General features: G+C 36.1%; 1 long non-coding RNA gene across 1 annotated transcript in view; it reads right to left on the bottom strand.

Annotated features, from left to right (window-relative positions):
• Positions 1–296: 296 nt before the first annotated feature.
• Positions 297–8,779, bottom strand: part of LOC103888860 (uncharacterized) — a 56,186-nt gene continuing 47,703 nt past the window's right edge. The window contains exon 5 of the long non-coding RNA XR_653229.3: positions 297–530. This is a non-coding gene — a long non-coding RNA (uncharacterized LOC103888860). The remainder of the gene's footprint in view (positions 531–8,779) is intronic.

The raw sequence follows: 8,779 nt of genomic DNA, 5'->3' as shown, positions 1-8,779 counted from the left end.
CACCCCTCAGTTTGGTTGCATTTTTCCAATACGTTGAATGGAAATACTGTTAGGTTCATTTGTTTATTGGTTTGTTTTTCATTTTAAAGATGTTTCCCTCAAACTTCTTAATTTTATTTTATTAATTATGTAAAATATTAACATGGGTCCAAAAGTAAAACCTATACCAAAAAGGGGAGTCTGAGAAGCTCACTCTTTCTTTAACACCGTTTCTCCCCATTTCCATTTCTATGTATGAATAGAAATATTAGTTTCCCAGGACTGCCATAAGAAAACAACAGAAGCAGCGTGGCTTTAAACAAAGGAAATGTATTCTTTCATGGTTCTGCAGCCTAGAAGTCTGAAATTAAAGTGTCAGCAGGGCCGCGCTCCCTTTGAAAGATCAATCCAGGGAAGAATCCTTGCTTGTTTCTTCTAGCTCCTGGTGGTTTCCGCATTCTTGAGCTTGTGGCAGTACAACTCCAATCTTTGCCTTTGTCTTTCCATGGCCTTCTTCCCTCTGTGTGTCTGTGTCTCTAAGTCTTCTTCTCCTAAAAAAAAAATAAATACACAAAAATAAAAGAACCTCTACTCTACTACTCTGCTACTACTCTATACTACTACTCTAAAAAGTTATAGCAAAAATAAGGACTTAAGCCCTACTCTAATCCAATATGGCTTCATCTTAACCTGACCGTATGTACAAATACCTTATTTTCAAATAAGATGACATTCATAGGTTTACAGTAGACATGAATTTTGGGGGACACTCTTCAACCCACTAATATGGGCAATATCATTAGTTTTAGATTTATCATTCCTGGGTTTTGTTTTGCAAAAATAAGCAAATATATGTATATTTCCTATTACTCCTCTTTCTTTTACACATCTGATAGCACACTATATATATTCTATAAGGTTTTTTCTTCATTTAACATTGTATGACTGTTTCTCCACTATTGGTAAAACAGAAAACTGATCTCCCTCAGTTTTTGTTTTCTTCTCTCTCTTTTTTTTTTTTTTGGAGACAGTCTCTCTTTGTCGCCCAGGCTGGAGTGCAGTGGCGCGATCTCAGCTCACTGCAAGCTCCGCCTCCTGGGTTCACGCCATTCTCCTGCCTCAGCCTCCCGAGTAGCTGGGACTACAGGCGTCCGCTACCATGGATAATTTTTTGTATTTTTGGTAGAGAGGGGGTTTCACTGTATTAGCCAGGATAGTCTCAATCTCCTGACCTCGTGATCCACCTGCCTCAGCCTCCCAAAGTTTTCTTAAATCAGAAACATAGACTTCAGTGTGTAATTCTAATAGTGTATTCAGTCAATCTCTTATGTTTATGCATGCATCTTCACCAAACATCTTGCTATTAAAAACAATGAACAACTTGTTGCAGGTGCATTTTCATATTGTTGGAAATGTGTCTTTGTCTTAACTCCAAAAAATGAAATTGCTTAATTTAAATGTAAATACACATTTGTTTTAATATATACTAAAACATTTTCTTCCTTAACTTTTTAAAAGCTATACCAATTTACATTTCTATCAGCTATGTTTGAGTGTTCTTATCTCTTCTCTCAGTAGCTTTCTTTCTCTCTCTGTATATACCTGTTGTATACATACAATATACAGGTTAATAAATTTATAAATTTTATTAAATTATATTCAGGATATATCACCTTTATTATGTTTTTATAATATTTTGACACTTCCAAGGATATTTTAATAAATACACCATTTTATATCTAATAAATCAGAGCCACAGAAAGATATGGACATTTAACTATTTTAGGCAACTAATGATTTTCTCCATTGTACAGGTCCTATATTCCTAAGTATGAATTTTTTTATATATAGTAATGTCAAAATAATTTTTCATTTTCACAATTTTTAATTTTTCTATCTTTCCCATGTAATTAATTGGTCTCTGGAGCCAAGTCAACTTTATCCCATGTTAAAAACATGAAAACATGCTTTTTTACATGACTTGAGAAACTAAGAAATACTAAAAAACATTAAATGTCATCTAGTAGATTTTCTAGATGTTCCTATTTTCAAACTAATGCAAGGAATGTTCTTACAACAAGAATCACACAGGCAAAAACCAATGCTATTTAAATAATTCAAATGTTTTCTATAGAAGCATGCTTCCCATATTGATTATTAGGGACAATTTTTTTATGTGTAATGAGCTTGAGATAAATACTGAATCTAACAGATTTTTTTGGTTGTCTTGTTTTGCAGGCTCTTGGAAGGAAATAATAATAATAAGATTAAGTTGCCATTGGGGATTAGTAGTAATTTCTTTGTGTATTTGTTGGTCGTTTTTTTTTTTCTGTTGTTGTATTTTGTTTTGTATTTAGTCCAATAGCAAAAAGAGAATAAAAACACGATAGTTGTTAGGACAGAGTAATGATAATTGTTACTATTGATTGAGTGTTTATAACATGTTTGATCTCTTGCTAAGTGCAGTACATACATTAATTTTTATTTCACACAAAACTCCCATTTTGTAGTAAATAAAACAGATTTAATGAAGATAAATCACTTATTACTCCCAAATCACTTAGCTAGTCATTGGTGATATCAAGCATATCACTCAGTGTTCAGTCAGAGAACCAGAAATAGATAAATCAATAGAGATTTGACCTCATGCAGTATTTTCAGAGGCTTGACCATATGCAAACTGGTTAAGTAGTATCTGTAAATCTCTTGTCTTTGTATTTGATGTTGCACCTTGAAGTACACAGGACACAGGCAGCAGGGAAAGAGGGATAGATGTCAGGTGGGTGAGAGCAAGCAGTAAATGGAACCCAAAAGCGCAAGCTGTAGCAAATGAGGACAGGCTAAACACTAGGTCAGTTGTTACTGCCTCTGAACCTCATTGGTATGGGTGTTCTGCATAAGCCAGACCTAACACACACACCTGACATAGGAGTTTATGAAGCCAAAAGAGGAACAAAAGGAAGGTGGAACATTTGCAGGCTTGGCTACTGCCTCAAAGTAAGGAAACTAGCAAGTGAGTGACACAGTGGAGAGCTACATAACGGCTGCCCCTTCACTTTCACCCTCTGAATCTCTCCCAACAGTCTTTTCTGTGATCCAATTAGCCGGAAACATACAGAAAAGGAAATAATAAAAAACGTATTTCAGTGTAGCTACATTGACACATTACAAAACTACATGAGAATTCAGTTGCAGAGTTTTCTATTTTCAAAATCTGTGTTCTCAAGTCCAGTGCTCTGTGGTTATCTATCATCGCAGGAAGTTTAAAGGCTTCTCTCCATGATTTCTGACTGTAAGGGGAGGAGAAGCTGCCCATGTCCAGGCAGTTGAAGAAAACACATTCTCAAAGAAATGATGCCTCATGGGAGTTAGCGAATCCTAACACTGTGCTTAGCACAATTGCCTGGAAAAAGTTAGGCACTCGGTAAGTTCATTTTAAATAGATGACCACTTCGAGAAAGGTGGAGAGAGGGGGCGGAAACACAAGTCGCAATGGCTACAAAAGCAGGGCCCAGGGTGCCAGAAACTTGGTGGGCCTGAGGAACCAAGAGAATGCCGGAAACCAAATCCCCTAAAATCACAGCTTAAAGTCTGGTAATTTAGCTACTGGGTTTTCACATGATACTTGTGACCTAGTAAATAGATGTTCTTTTTATTTTTTTGTTTCCAGTTTTTTCCCCTAAATTTGTATATTAACAGGGCTATTTACCAAGTGTTCTGTGGATTTAGTTTTTTCTACATTATTCACTAAAACATGTTATTATTTGTTTCCTACTATCATCCACATGCACAGATTTAAAAACTACTCAGATTTGTTAAGAAAGTTCTTATATTCAGCCAGGTGCGGTGGCTCACACCTGTAATCCCAGTACTTTGGGAGGCCGAGACGGGTGGATCACCTGAGGTCATGAGTTTGAGACCAGCCTGGCCAAATGGTGAAACACCGTCTCTACTAAATATACAAAAATTAGCCAGGCGTGGTGGTGCACACCTGTGATCCCAGCTATTTGGGAAGCTGAGGCAGGAGAATCACTCGAACCTGGGAGGCGAAGGTTGCAGTGAGCCGAGACTGAGCCATTGTACTCTAGCCTGGGCGACAAGAGCGAAACTCCATCTCAACAAAAAAAAAAAAGAAAAAAAGAAAGTACTTATATTCAGTAAACAGCCTGAATTCCAGCAAGTGTCCTTTAAATCTATTGTTTTGATAGCAATGAAAGGTATATTCTGAAGAATTTGAATGAACTATTATCTTTGAAGAGTGAGTTTTTATTTTTTTTTAATTTTAAGCATATGTCAGTTTTTGTTTATCTTCTTTTATTGGCAAATAATAATTGTACATATTTCTGGGATATTAGTGATGTTTCAATACGCATAATGTACAGTGAGCAGATGAGGGTAACTCACATATCTATCAGCTTAAACTTTTATCATTTATTTGTGTTAGGGATATCCAATATCCTCCTTCTAGCTATCTTAAAACTATATAATGTATTTTTGTTAACTATAGTCATCCTGCAATGGTATAGAGCAATAGAACTTATTCTTCCTATCTGGTTGTTAGAGATAATTTGTTTAATAAATTATTAAGACCATAATTTTCTGAACTATATTTTTTAGCAGCACTTTTTAAAAATAGGACAAATATTATAGTTAATCCAAAGGGATTTTTAAGTGTAAATGAAAAATGATAATTCTTACTTTTTTGTTTTTAATGTTAGATTAGTGGTAGATTAGATTAGATGGTAGTAATAAATTAGATTAGGGCAGAGGATATGATCAAAGACAATGAAGTGTTCTAACATAAAATCACAAAATACTATTTTATTTAGGATTTCAGTCTTGATGAAGCATAAAAGCAATTTGCATCACATAAAAGTTATTTAAAAAATAAATAGTGATAAGTGGTGGGTGAAAATGGAAATCTATAAATTTGTGAGCAATAGAGTTATTAAGGGAACGAGCCTATATGATCAACAGAATATCAGTTCATGCAGGTGAAATGTGAGAATTAGTTTTGCAAAAAGCACAAAGAAAATAAATGAAAAGCTAGTCATTTTTTTAAAACCTTAAATACTATAGAGCATTCTATTCATTAGCCTTTGAAGTTTCCTGTTTTTCCATTGATTAGTCAGTATAATTATAACCATGCCTTCTAACAAGGTCACCTAGGACATAGAGAACTTGAGTTCAGTTTTGGAGCCTCACTCCAAAATGGAAATGAGTGCAGTTACTTAGGAAAATAATTCTTGAACCAATTAACATACTCCTTTCCTTTATGATGCAAATCTCCATTAAAAAGCAGCGAAAAATTTTACTGCACATCACTTAATGAATTGGGAAAGTTCATACCATCTAACTTTAAGATGTAGTGGGATTGCCGTTATAAATATTTCCAGCATTCTGAATTGTACCTTCAACATTTCTCAACAAATGAAACACGTAAACCAGTTATAACTGCCAAGGTACCTCATTATATTTAATATGTAAATATTCTGTGATATAGAATAATGGCATGATTACTCATAAACACACATATGTGCACACACTACACAACATCTCTAGCTGCCAACCTTGTGGTCCTACCTCTTCATTCACCAGGAATTTACAGATCTACTTTAAAGACTTTCTCACTTCAACTGTTGTCACTATTCTGGTTAATATCAAACTCATGTGGGCTGCCTGCTTAATACTGCGGCTTTAACTTTATATAAGAAACTGAAACCCTTCCCATCCCTTAAGTTTTATTATTTCCTGGAATATTTTATACCCTGAAATCTCACTTTACTTTCTCCACAGCCTAAACCATATATTCAATAATATGCGTGACTATCATCACCATCGTTGATTCTCTGGGTTGTTTTTATCTACCATCTACTCCCTAACTCACCCCCATCTTCTTTGAGATCACTTTCCTTTGTCCTACATCTCCTCACCCAGTACACAATATTTGCTGGTGGAAAAAAAATAATACCAACACGATAAACTTATTGTTGCCATTTCAAATACAATGTTGCCAAATACAAATCTAATTGTTTCATGTCTTTTACCTTATTTTATTTCTCAGCTGCATTCCCCATGGTTAATCCTCTTTTCCTGGAAACATTTTCTTTTTCTCCATGGCAGATACTTTTTTGGTTTTTATTGCTACTATACTGGATTTTACTCCTCAATCATCTTTGCGAACTCCTCCTCCTCCACTTTGCCTCTAAATATAGAGGAGCTCTTTGGTCTTTTTCTGGATTTTCCTCTTTTTTCTATCTCCATTCAGCTTGTTTATTTATTTATTCACTTGTTTATATAGCTTCAAATTCAATGACGTTGTGGGTGTTTTTGATACAGAAGAAAATATTGTCCCCAAGTATTCACTGACCTTTCCTGTAAGAAGATGATGGCCCTCCCAAAACATCTGGATTGTCAGGACTTGCTTTAACCAATGGAGGGTGATCAGACATGATACATGCCATGTTTAAATCATCTAAGTAGAAGTTTTAAACCATCTTGTGCTTTTGCAATTCTATTTTCTTTTTATTTTCTCCTTTTCCATGAGAATGTCTTATCTCAGAGGGAAGCATTTCTGCAACCTGCATTCAAAACTAAAGAAGACAGGTGGCATAATTATGGTCGATCTTCAGCTGACAAGTAATTGAGCAAGAAATCAAGAAATAAAATTTTACATTTGTATGCCTTAGAGATCTGGAGTTATAAGCACCCCTACTTATAATTTTCCAAAAGAATTACTCACACTTAGAATAAAATGCAAACTACTTACTTTTTCTAAAAAAAAAAAAAAAAAAAAAGGCCTCTATCATCTGATACTTGCCTGATTACCTAACCTCTTCTACTATTTTCCTTGCTTCTCTCAGGATGTTTAGGCATCTTAATTTTTTTCTTACTTTCTCTATGGGTCATTGTACTATCTATTACCTTATTACAGGTGTTTGGAATGATCTGTTCTGATTTTTGTATATCTTGCTCCTCTTTTTTTCCTTTAGGTCTTGGAATAAGTGACATTTGAGATAGACAGTTAAGAAAAAAATTTTTTTTAAAACCCACTAATTTTTCACTTCCTTTTATACACTCTTTTTTTTTTTTTTTTTTTTTTTTGAGACAGAGTCTTGCTCTGTTGCCTAGGCTGGGGTGCAGTGGCGTGATCTCAGCTCACTGCAAGCTCCGCCTTCTGGGTTCACGCCATCCTCCTGCCTCAGCCTCCTGAGTAGCTGGGACTACAGGCGCCCGCCACCATGCCCGGCTAATTTTTTGTATTTTTAGTAGAGACGGGGTTTCACTGTGTTAGCCAGGATGGTCTCAATCTCCTGACCTCGTGACCCACCTGTCTCGGCCTCCCAAAGTGCTGGGATTACAGGCGTAAGCCACCCGGCCCGGCCTTTTTTTTTCTTTTTTAGACGGAGTCTCGTTCTGTCACCAGGCTAAAGTGCAGTGGTATAATCTTGGCTCACTGCAACTTCTGCCTCCTGGGTTCAAATGATTCTCCTGCCTCAGCCTCCCGAGTAGCTGGGAGTACAGGTGCATACCACCATGCCCAGCTAATTTTTGTATTTTTAGTAGAGATGGAGTTTCACCATGTTGGCCAGGATGGTCTCGATCTCTTGACCTCTTGATCTGCCCACCTCAGCCTCCCAAAGTGCTGGGATTACAGGCGTGAGCCACCGCGCCCAGGTTTTACTTACTGTTGGGTAGTTCCCTTCCTTACTGACTCTGGCCTTGTCTATGTGACCTGCTTTAGCCCGTGAGACAGCAACAAATGTTATCCAAGCAGAGGTTTCCAATTACTCATTGCAACTCTCTTTCTTTGGTGGATGTTAGAACCATCCCACTCCTGTGTAAGCAAGATCAAGCTAGCTTATTGGAAGATGAGAGGCATGTGGCCCTGACATCTGTTGGCAAACAGCTTGCTGATCTCCAAATATGTGACAGACACTTACCAATGTCACCCGTACCACAGCCAACCTTTTGCTGATTGAAGACACACGGGAAATCTCAGAGCAGAAAAATCAGGCAGACATTCCAAGGAGTTCAGAGATAAAGAGGTGGTTGTTTCAATTCATTTAGCTTTAGGGGTTTATTAGGCAGGAAAAGCTAACAATCTCATCACAGTCATTCCATTACCATCCCGAACAGAGGTCCCTTTCCACTGCTTTTTAACGTATCATCCTATTTTAAATTATTTGCTTAGCATTTGTGACCTTCTGATTTTTTCTTTCTGTATTCTCACCAGCTCTTAAAGAGCATGATCTTACCTAATTTCTCCACTCTTATCTACCCAGAGCCTAGAGCAGTTTTTTTTGACAAATAGTAGGGATTTAATAAATATTTTTTGAAATAATGAAGGAAATGAAGCATGTATTTGTACTCATAAATGTACTGTCAATATCATTATTTAATATATTCGCTCATTCTTTATGAATTCTCTCAGGAATAATTTAGAATCTTTGTTAGACACAATTTCAGTTGTTTGGCAAATATTTTCCTTATTCTTTTACAAAGGAATTTATTGTTTTAATCCAAATACCAGATGTAACCAAGTAGTTAAGAACTGCGCTTTTGTCAATTTGTGGCATCTCAAGTCTCTGCCGAGTGAATATGACTACATAAATTTAGGCAGTACAAGGTAGTATGGTGGTATTTGCTATCAGCTTTATATATATATATATATACAATTTTTTTAAATTTCTAGTATTTTCTGAGAAGTCACTGTTCTCATCTGATGGTTGGGTATAAGTCAACATCAATCTTGGAAGCATCTTTAGACTTCCTGCTCCCACCACTGTAGGGCTACAGA

Source organism: Pongo abelii, chromosome 22 (genome assembly GCF_028885655.2).
Source record: "Pongo abelii isolate AG06213 chromosome 22, NHGRI_mPonAbe1-v2.0_pri, whole genome shotgun sequence".
NCBI classification, from domain to species: domain Eukaryota; kingdom Metazoa; phylum Chordata; class Mammalia; order Primates; family Hominidae; genus Pongo; species Pongo abelii.
Note: the sequence above shows the minus strand (reverse complement) of the source record. Positions and strands in the feature narration are given on the sequence as shown.